General features: G+C 39.1%; 1 long non-coding RNA gene across 1 annotated transcript; it reads right to left on the bottom strand.

Moving 5' to 3' along the window:
* Positions 1-838: 838 nt before the first annotated feature.
* On the bottom strand, positions 839-11,235 carry LOC138054642 (uncharacterized). Its single transcript, XR_011133323.1, has 3 exons — positions 11,158-11,235; positions 9,768-9,941; positions 839-878 (listed from the first exon to the last, which is right to left on the bottom strand). It is a non-coding gene; the product is annotated as an uncharacterized lncRNA (long non-coding RNA).
* Between the last annotated feature and the right edge of the window lie 409 nt (positions 11,236-11,644).

The following is an 11,644-nucleotide window of genomic DNA, read 5'->3' as shown; positions in this document are numbered from 1 at the left end:
CACGTGCGTTTTTCATTTTTGTCCATTTCTTTGCCGTCGTCTGCAAAACAACAACGTGAAATAGCCCAATTTGAGGTGTTATCAAGGACGTCAGCACTTGAGGATAAATTTTCATTTTCTTCCCTAAATTAAGTGCTGTTCAGACGAGTGTCATTTTTGAAGAACTACCTCACCGTTGTCATAATAAAAAGATTGAAATAGTCACGAAGCGATTACAATAACCCGAATTTATATTTTGAGATGACGTTCTCGTTGCCGTCGTCGTCGTATTTTATTCTAAATACTCTTATACAAAACTAGCCCTTACTACGAAATATATTCAAAAACCCTCCCCTTATTTCATATAGAAAAGGGAGGTCTTTGAAAGATGTACTCGTCAGAGCAAAACTCTGAGTTTTCTGAATTTCCTATCCTGACCAATAGGAGTCGTGTTTGGCCTGTCTACACCGTGTAACATCACAAATATTATATAATTGTTAATTACATAAAAGTCACAATTGGACCTTCCTTGTGAATGAATTTTTTTCCTTACCTTCTTCTTTGCGTGAATTCCCCCCCCCCCCCCCCCCCACCTTCCATCACTTTTATAATGGTCCGTCCCTAGCTATTTTATAGCGAACTTTGCGAGACTTATTCGAACATGATTTTGCTAATAATCAGTGTACCGTATTCTCTGATCAATAATACGCAATAAAAGGCACATTCAGCAGGGTTAATTATGACCAAACTGAAAGGTGTCCAGCCACGAATGAATTACGCAATCAAAGCTTGCACAGCAATACCAACCCCGTAGGCCACCTGGAACAAACAGTTTGCCCAACGTCTCCACTGAGGAGTCGCCATTTCAGTCATGAGAAGAAACCCAGCCATCAAGCATCCTGTAAATGACATGAAAAAAATTAAAATGGTTATCTCCAACCTCGTTCCCAGGGTCTTGCCTGTCTGCTTTCTTGAAAAGAGAGACCCTGGGAACGAGGTTAGGAAATCTGTCGTCTGCATTTGCCATTCCGACGCTATTTGCTACAACGAGCAAGATTGCCCAAAACAAAGATAACTTGGAGCCTATTGAAGTCTTAATTGACGGAAAAGAAAACGTTTCCTTTATTATTAGCAGGTTGATAATTGAGACAATTGTTGTATAGAATATTATGGAATCTTTATCAGCTGGAGCTCATCAAGGGGTAATTCGTTGAGTCAACCCTTTCTCGAGTAAAGTTATTTTAAGGAACAGGTTTTTGCCGCGAAAAATATCATATTTGCCTTGAGGCTGAGATAGCTTTGTTTTGATTGCCTTTTACAACAGTGGGCGTGCTGAATCTCCCAAGGGAAGCGTTCTATAAATAAATCAACTCTAGAAATAATTGATCCCTAAGCCAAATATGGTAAATAGAGGCCCCACTTGATGAGCTACTGATATTAGAGAACAGACTGCGAGTGGGAGTAGTCTCTTATTTCGGCGTGCGAGTGAGGAGTGGGATAATTCCCCTCGCGACCCGGGTCTTCCGAATTCCTCCCGCGCTTGTTTTTCTACCGAGCTCCCAACTCGCTCTCCGAAATTAGAGGCAATTCGCGGTCTGATTGGAGAACATATAAAATGATACATATTTCCAGGTTGAAATGCTTGTTGTATGGTACTAAACTTGAGGTGCGCGAAACCCATCCTTATCTCGGTGTGCAGCTCTCTAAAGATCTCAAATGGAACCATCACGTGAATTTCATTACAAAGAAGACAACGCGCACTCTTAACCTTATCAGACGAGACTTGTACAGCTGCTCAAAAGAAGTCAAATCCCGCGCTTATCTTTCACTTGTTCGACCTACGTTATCATATGCTTCCAGTGTGTGGGATTCGTACACTCAAAAAAACATCAATCAGCTTGAATTGGTTCAGAGACGTGCTGCTCGCTTTGTATTCAAGAACTATTCGCGTCATGTCAGTGTTACTGCCCTAATTAAGGAACTTGGCTGGTCTGAACTATCCAGCGCCAGAAAGCGCGACCGCCTTTGTATGATGTTTAAAATAGTTAATAACCTAATTCCTATTAACTTTAACGACCACTTAAGCTATTGTAAAACTGTAACCCGCCGTAATCATCCTCAAAAGCTTAAAATTCCTGCTCCCCGCACAGACGTTTACAAATTCTCTTTTTTTTCCAAGAACCATACCCGAAGAACCATACAAAGAAGACAACGCGCACTCTTAACCTTATCAGACGAGACTTGTACAGCTGCTCAAAAGAAGTCAAATCCCGCGCTTATCTTTCACTTGTTCGACCTACGTTATCATATGCTTCCAGTGTGTGGGATTCGTACACTCAAAAAAACATCAATCAGCTTGAATTGGTTCAGAGACGTGCTGCTCGCTTTGTATTCAAGAACTATTCGCGTCATGTCAGTGTTACTGCCCTAATTAAGGAACTTGGCTGGTCTGAACTATCCAGCGCCAGAAAGCGCGACCGCCTTTGTATGATGTTTAAAATAGTTAATAACCTAATTCCTATTAACTTTAACGACCACTTAAGCTATTGTAAAACTGTAACCCGCCGTAATCATCCTCAAAAGCTTAAAATTCCTGCTCCCCGCACAGACGTTTACAAATTCTCTTTTTTTTCCAAGAACCATACCCGAATGGAATAGTCTGCCTGACTTTGTAGCAAGCACCTCAGCTGTCAATGCCTTTAGACCACACCCAGAATTTTCAGACAATCATAGACAAAAGTAGTTGGGAAGGTTATGTAAATGAGCCACACCGGAGCCATATTTCAACCCGCTTCTCTTAAAGCTCAAAAGAAATAGTTTCACTTTCTCTTACATAGCCCCCCTCCCCCCTATTCAATGTTGGAAGGTAACTCAACAATTTCCCACTGAAACCATTCCGTTTTGCACAACATTGAAGGACGGGGGAGGGGAGAGAAGCAATGAAGACTTCAAAAGTGCTAACCTTCCCAACAGTTTTGTCTAGGATTGTAGTTTCGAGGCTTTAGTGGCGATTAATTTTCTGTTTGTAACTTATTTTTTCTTTTATTTATTTATATATATATATTTTTTTTTCATTTCTTGGTGTAAAGCAACATAGCATTACCGAGTAAATACACTGAAACTGAAACTGAAACTGAAACTGAAAGTCAAATCCTACATCTCTACGCAATAAGCACATTCAAAATATTCTTATGCATGATCTTCGCGGAAATTACGTTCTGTCCCTCAATAAAACCTAAAACAACCAGATACATTCTTAGTTCTTTTTCTTACTTATCAGTTAAGTTGCGGAATGCGCTACCTGATTTTATCCATACCGCTGAGTTTACTGATTTTAAAAGAGAACCCAGGACCACATTTTGTACAGCGGCTTTTCGTTTTCATTAACATATCTTTAAATATGATGTATTTAGTTATGTTTCTGTATATGCTATGTAGTATAGCTGCAAATATATTAGCTCTTGTAGTTATTCTGAAATTCGAGACGAAATAAACCTTAAGCATGTGTGCATGTTACCTTTAGCAGGGCGCATGCGTACAATTTGTAATCTGCGACTCCTGTGTTTACCATATGACAGATAAAATGACTGTTCTCTTGAATATATAAGCGATCGAAATCTTACGCTAAATTGTAATGACAAGGGCGGTCTGGAGCTGTGATTAGGCGTGGGATTTGTCACATATGGCTTAGGGGCCGACATATCTCTCCCTCAATGCCGTACCGGGAGGCAAGGTCGGTAGCAGAAAGCAGCGAAGGGCCAACTGGGTCCAAAAGCGATCGCACGGGCCGAAATCCCGGGGTAACTCGTTTGGTACGACGCTCCAGCGCCACGTCTGGAGGTACTGCATTTTTCTCTCTTGTTCAAACATTCCGTCAGCGCATTCGTAGTGTTTCCCGCTCTGGCAAGACCAACCCTTTAGCTTATCTGGTATTCTGAAAGCTTTCTGTACACCTTCACAACTGGACGAAGTACGGCACACTAAGGCAAAAACCAATGTATAAATGAACTTACCAATGACGAACTCAATTAATTGACAATTGCCTCAGCTTTTGAGCGCAATTGGGAGGGAGTTCAGAACGGTCAATAAAGGAACTCAGTGTAAGGCAGTCTGGTGAAATGGAGCAGTTTCTATTCATGTCAGAAGGGTGCTGTTGAAATTCTCTTGTGAAAAATAAAACTGTTTGAACAAATTGGGAAAAAAAAGTTCGTTGTCTTGCCTGACTAACCTGCAAGACCTGAAGATTGCCTTATTATGTCTTTGACATTATTCCAGCGTCGGCCTCATTTTGAAGAACACATAGTATCTGACACTCTTTATATCGTGTCAATTTGGCCCACTATCTACGCCCGCTATTTTGTCGACCCCGTCTGAGAAAGCAGTAGCAGTTGTAATGGCTAACAGATGTTCGAACTCAAGATGGATGAAACGAGTATTAAGATGATCGGAAAAAATACAATACGTCTATAGTTCCAAGTAATACAATATATAATTGTTGTCGGTCAACAAAATACTCACGTGCTTTTTTTCATTTATTTGATTCAATTACGTATTACGGCACATTTTAGAAAAAGGTACAAACATAAATTCTACAGTGAACAAATTAATACCTAGAAAGTAAGACTATTAATACAAAATAATAACTTGTTTCTTAAATTACTTAACTTAAGTTATTAAACAGGGGAAAACAGGCGCATGGCTTTACAGATTTACGAGGAGCATTGCGTAACATTGGGCAGAGCCCGCAAAATTCGAGAAAACCAAGAATTTTGACTTCAATCCTTGGTTTCATCCACGTGATGAGACGGCCATGTTGGTGTACAAAACAATAGAAAATGGTTCCGCAAGTTTTTGCACAATAATAGAGTCAAGTTCCCAGAAGACATTTTACAGCATTGTTCTGTACACCAACATAGCCGCCATGACGTAAGATGAAAACCTACAATATGATGTCCACGCAAGACATTAACGCGACAGTATAAAACAACCTCGCTAATGAAAATGCAAACGTTGAAATTTAAGCTTTTGGGGTTGGGGGTAATAAATAATGATGCGACAGCTAAGAGAGACCATTGCTAGGATGTGAGTGTCGTTTGGTCTATATAATTCGGCCGTATTAAAAACGCTTATTTGTTTCGGACTACTTCTACGTGAGGACATAGTTGCAAACGTTAAAGTCTTTAAACAACTGAAAATAAAGTCGTTCCTTTCTAATGACACATGACTGAAAAAAGAATTAGACTTTCTATTCTTGTCATAAATAAAGGTGCTCTGTGAGCCGGTCTGGCACGGAGTTCTCTGTGTCATTTGTAATGTTTCAAGGGTGGATAAATAAATGCTCGAAGATAGTAGCTATTATCAATATCCACACAGCATGACCGTGACCTTAAAGCTTTAATATATATATAAAGGTCCAATTCAAATTAAAGCTGAAATGGCTCACTGCCGAACAGTAAATTACAATAGTTTATTCTTAATATATCTTGAAAGGCAGTTAGTTATGCAACCCATAATGAGGGCTGGACAGGATGGTGCGGCACCGCTTTTCTCGACAGCTTTGCCTTTCTGTATACGTAGGACACAGGGACGTCACTAAGGAGGACAACATCTGCCAATTTGAGAAGAGCTTCAAATTCCTGGTTTGTTCTACGGAGAGTTTTGGTATATTTAGCTCACATAGGAATGAAGAAATGTTCTGAGCGACATTCTGATCTGATAACTACTTTTATAAAGTTCGCGGTAGAATCTTTCCTGACCATCAATATGCACGTTGGGTCTGTTTCGATTGTACCGTTTATGTTCAGTTTCCTTGTATGTTTTTTAACATGATTTCTTTTTTGTAAGTTCAAAAAATATCTCGCGCTTTTTCTCCATTCTCGTGCCATCGAGCTCGTGCACGTATCACTACTATTCCTTTTGTTTTATTGTCGTAAAATGACTTAAGTCTCTCACGGGATTCATAATAACGGGTTGCGTTAAAGTCATCTGGATTTCTTTCAAATGCTAGTTTTGCTTTATTCAATCATTTTTCTATAAAGTTGATTCTCTCTCGTTCCTTTGCGTCGCTCTTCTTTTAGAATGACAAATGGCATGAGCCCTTATATTAAATTTAATCCGTTCCCTAACGCTACGATCATCTTACAGCTGTGACACATCTTTCTTTCCCTCATCAGTCCATATTGGAATCATTTCATTGATACTATTTGTGTTCTTCATCGGTCAACAAAGAGACATTCATCTTCCAATGATGACCCGGACCTTTAATATCGTTTTGAAGCTTTCCAGTTTCTAAGAAAATTGCATCGTGGTCTATTCTTATAGCAGGGATTATACCGGTTCATCGTATTAAATCATTTAAATTGTGCGAAATCAGCCAGTAATCCAGCCGCAAAATTTTGCCTCCATATGAAACTCATTGTCTCCAGATTTTTTATTCTCCATACATCTACTTTCATTGAGTTCGGTTCGTAAATAGCCAATGCAAGCTGTAGCTGATTTTCGTTGATTTAAAATGCCACCTCCATTATCAACAAGAGGATTGAAAGGGTATGTAAGGAAAGATAAAGTCGCCTCCCATTACGATATTTTCTTCGGAATCCAGATTTTCATTCTTAAAATGATAAGATTTTTCAAGAAATTTATTATCCCTTTGTCCTTATTTGGCTCTTATAGATTTCTCAACACGTACGACGTTTCCTTTATAACAGCTTTTAGAATAATGTATCGTCCCAAGGGATCTAGGATCTTTTGACAAACAGTACAATCATGCAAAGCCATTTTTGATCATAATTTCAACTCCACTGGAGTTTGAGGTGCCATAACTAATATGCAGCTCTGCTCCCCATTCGTTTTTCCATTAGGTGTCTGTTTGAGCCGTCGAATGAGTTTCTTTTGAAATATGATATCTGCTTGGCGCTTCCGGTACCAAGTGAAAATTGTTCTTCCTTTTTTAAAATTACTTACGCCTTTACGTTAACGAGATTAATGTGGAAGAATCAACCATTGAAATCTGTTTTGATGTACAACTGGGACTGCAGGCACCAAATAATAAAGAAAACAAAAAGTTTTATCAAATTACCTGAAAGGAAATATGGGAAAATGGATACACGTTTTAAATTGGTGATATTCGAAAATGTTGCTCGATATCGTAAATTTCTAAACGTATAAGGCAACGGTACATTACGGTGAGCTAAATTCCTAAGAAAACAAATTTTGCAGCACACACGGATACACAGTCAACACTCAACACAACGAAATTTCGTTAGGTGAGCCGACCGGATAACATGAGATAGTTATGTTATGCCGCCTAACGACCCGAAAAAAAGACTAATTAAAGCGTAATATACCAAAATCGCTGTAATATAGACAAAGTGTAGCCTTACTTCAAGTTAATCTGTCTCAAGTTAATTAAAGAGACTTATCTCAAGCTAATTAAAGAAAGAAAACAATTCAAGATCAGACAGAGACAATGAATGAGTTGCCAGTAATCGGATCCCTACTTTATACGCAAAGGGCTGTGGGATCGCCAGCGGGTAAATATTGCACTGAAATCGCTGTGAGAAAATGTATGGCGGAAACTTTTTCGACGTCCAAAAAACGATTTTGGAGAGAGATCAACGCTTTTTTCGACACAGTTTTATCAGAAATCGATTTGAGCAATGTTGATGGGTGGCAAGTGTAAGTTTTGTTTGATTAACCTTGCTTGCGTAAGGTTTATTGTGAAATGGTCTCAAAATATTACAAAATTAGGAATAAATTTGGAGGAAATAACACAATAACGCCTTTTCAGTTGCATTAACGTATGTATAGGCTGGATATTGGCCTATTTCTGAACTCAGCAATTCAAATTATATTGGAAATATGCCTAGTGGCGATCATTGTGCTGTGTGGGGTTGTGACAACGATCAAAGGTACCCAGACAAGCAAAAGATTCTTCCTTACGTTGGAATATTAAGATTTTACTCGTCCAGGAATAACAATGATGTTTTGTCGTGCGCTAGAGCTATTAAACGTGACCAATTCAAGGTTTCGATGAGTAATAATAATTTTGTACAAGGTTACAGAACCTTTGAATGTCCTATACAAACTTTGTGCATAAAAGAGTACGATTGTGTGAGTATTAAAACATTCAAGACCTGCTCCAGAGATCAGATATACACAGAACTAATACATGAAGATGATGCTTTTGTATTGGTCGAAGTCATAGTGGAGCTTGACAAGTTTGCTTGGATCCAGTTACCTTAATACTTGTAGATGGTAGTTTGATAAAAGAAAAGGTTTGTTTAGCACCTGAGCCATATGAATTCCCCAACTTGAGTTGCCTTTGAGTTGCCTTTGCCGCGCCGGATTATGGCCAGCGTGCTTTTTGTTATAGCGGAGCACTGTTATGGAATAGTTTGCCCATCAGCTTGCGACAATCAGACTCCCTAGAATACTTTAAAGGGAAATTGACCAACTATATAGTAGGTGCCGGCAGGCTCCCAAACGGCAATCTTGTAAAACAGTGTACATTGCAGTTGTAATGAAACCTTTTACTGTAATATATACTGAAGATTTTACCGTGTATGAATAAATAAATAAATAAAGTAAGTAAGTAAGTAAGTGTTGCCTAAATCTGTCGAAAAAGGGAATGCTGTATTCTCTGGAAGAGGAGCATTAAAACAGCTACCTCTAGGCAGAATCGAGGGAGATTGAAACGGTTTGCTTGAGAAGAATCACATCGTAACACATTAAAGTGATTGGACTCTCACAGAATTTGTAGACAATAGTAGGGGCTCAAAAACCGTTTGATTTTTCTCAATCAAACTAAAACTTAACGTATGGATTTCCTCATGTTTCTCATCGCTCATTTCATCCCTTCCAACGAGCAATAGCTCTGTAAAAACAATTTCCATCTCCTCAGACAACAACTTCTCTCCTTTGAGGAGGTAATTTCCAGAAGCCATAATTCTTTTATGCAAGACGTAACTAATACGAAAAAAGCCTATACACACGTAAATACAACTCAAAAGGGTTTATTGAGTTATTTCCTCCAGATTTATACCTAATTTTGTAATATATCGAGGCCTTGACAAAATGTCAATTTCACAATAAACCTTCTCAAGAGCAAGGTTGATTTTATCTCATATTTCACGGTTATTCAAACAAAAACTTGCACTTGCTGCGTATCATCAACATTGCCCAAATCAATTTCGGATAAAACGGTGTCGAAAAAAGCATTGATCTCTCTCCAAAATCGTTTTATGGACGTCGAAAAAAGTTTCCTCCATACACTTTCTTACAGCGACTTACAATGTTTGCCCCCCTGGCGATCCAAGAACCCCTTGCGAATAAACAGTGATCCCATTACTGGCAACTCATTCATTAACAAATGCCTTGTTAGCCATGACATCAGCCATGACATCAGGAAGCCAATTTTGCAAGTCCCAACGCTGGAATCCTCTGTTTTCCGTCTACTGTCCAAACCCGATTTAACTTTTGTGCTCTTTTCATATTTCTTGCCATTGCTAGGAGTTCCTGTCGTCTGTGGGTGAGATTTTCGTTGATGAAAATTCTTGTTTGAGAGTCAGAAAGCGTAGAGCAAAAAATTCCTGATAAGTTCGTGTCCTTTAAGTTAAACTTACCCTTGTAGAATTATCTTTTCTCTTTATAAGAAGTGAATCTCACAATAACAGGCTTTTTGGCAGGAGGTTTCCTGTACAATCCCGGGCTGTGCACAACGTCGATGTCGTTGTCATAAACAGAAATATTTTGCCCTACCTTTGTGATAATTTCTCTCAGGTTCTCACCTTCGCATTCTGGTATTCCATGAACCTCGACGTCGAATTTTCTTGTACATTGTTAGAGAGTATCATGATCAAATTCAAGGTTTTCAACTCGTCGCTCCAAATCGTAGCTGTGTTTTTCGGCTGTTGCTAGCCTGTTTCCAGATCATTCGTCTTGGGACGTACTTTGTCTACCAACTAATAACAATAACATAACTAATTTCAACGTAATCTCCTTTAAAGAAAGTTCCTAGGTTGAAGGCATTGCTGAAAATGTGTTGATATGGAGTGCACATAAAAAACGAAAGAATTCCTTAGTTGTGGTGGTCTGTCGTGAAAAATTCCTTTCGACATTTTGGAAATTAGTGGGTGCTTGCCAATAGTATAGGCATCAGGTAATGAGAGTAAGGATATATGTCAACCCCTTGTCTTGCTTAACTCCGATGTATGGCAATTCCTTCTCTAAGAACATGGTGAGAATCTCTTACTGTCCCTACAGAAAGATGAAGAAAGCTACTGTCAATCCACTGTTGCATGCAGGTCCCAAACGGCAATCTAGTGCCAGACCGGCAGGAAGACAGGATGCGTTTGCAAGTTTCTTCTGAAATGCCAGTTCTTAGTTATGGCAGTCCAGACAGTTGACACGCTTCCATGGTCATTTTAGTCCTCAGAGGGTGGGTGAAGCTTTTTCGAGTGAGGTAGTGTCAACAGATCCAAGTCTTGCAAGGCAAGCATACTGAAAAGCTGTGGCCATCACACCTGTCAGTGAGTTGGCCATAGACGTACAATAAGGAAGAAAAATTCTGTCTTCCTCAATCTTCGAAAAAGGCATGTGTGGATTTGGAAAAATGAAGGAAATAAATACCTAAAAATTCTTTCCCAAATAATACTAGCAGGAATCTGGGTCTAGTTTCCATGAGAAAATGTAGGTAAGAGGGTGTTAATTCTAGAAGCAAACTGGTCATTTTCAGGGGAGTTTCATTTGCCAGCAAATTGAGAAAATACAGAGTTAGAACACATTCAGTTGTCATTCCTTTTCAGCTACACAATTCTCTATAACAGCCATATGAGTTGTACGGTAATTAAAATGTTCCTAGATGTGAAAAAACAGCATATTTCCTTGTTAGTCAATACTTTTAAATGTCTATTTTCAAGGAGATCAGCAAATGTCTTGCGCGCAAAAAAACGTACAGCTTAGAATTCTAATTAACTTGTGTGTAACTGATTCTCAGTAGTGTTTCCCCTGTCCTTATTATTGCTGCATCAGAGTACATCATTGAAGTTGATGGAAAGTACCTAGATGACAAGATGGCATGACCTGATAAAAGGGGAAAGTACTTATACATATGAGAAAAAGGAAACAGAAAGAGATAACCATTTTAGGTATACCGGTAACAAGAACAGCATTTGTCACCTTTAGTAAAAGGGGTCTCATCGAGTGAGACCACCTCTGGTTATGTGCCTCCTGTCCACTATGGCTTGAGGTGTCCCTCTTCTAGAAGATCTATAGGACCCCTTTCTTGAGTGACTCGAGAATCTCTTGTGCTTCCAGACCACAGTGTTGAGATAAACGAACAAGCTCCACCTGGCGGTAACTTAACAGCGTCACCATGTTTAAGATCACTCCGTGTGGACTTTGGAGAGGAACGTTTTTCTATTAAAAGCGCACTTATAACGCACGTGCCTGGATATTATGAAAACGATTAAAGGCATGTTGGTTTGAATTTTATCTTTTGGCACTTCCGTCCAGAGAAATGCAAGTAGATGCACGCCCAATTTTGATACTCAACACAAAATGTCTTTTGAGTTGCATTTTCTACCATTTCCAACAAAAAGATAAGTGTTAGTGTTAGCATTATATTTAGGTTGGGGTTAGTGCAGTGTAGCTTTACTAAAGGAGC

The sequence above is a fragment of the Montipora capricornis genome, chromosome 6 (assembly GCF_036669925.1).
Source record: "Montipora capricornis isolate CH-2021 chromosome 6, ASM3666992v2, whole genome shotgun sequence".
Classification (NCBI taxonomy): Eukaryota; Metazoa; Cnidaria; class Anthozoa; order Scleractinia; family Acroporidae; genus Montipora; species Montipora capricornis.
This window is presented reverse-complemented; position numbering and strand designations above follow the sequence as displayed.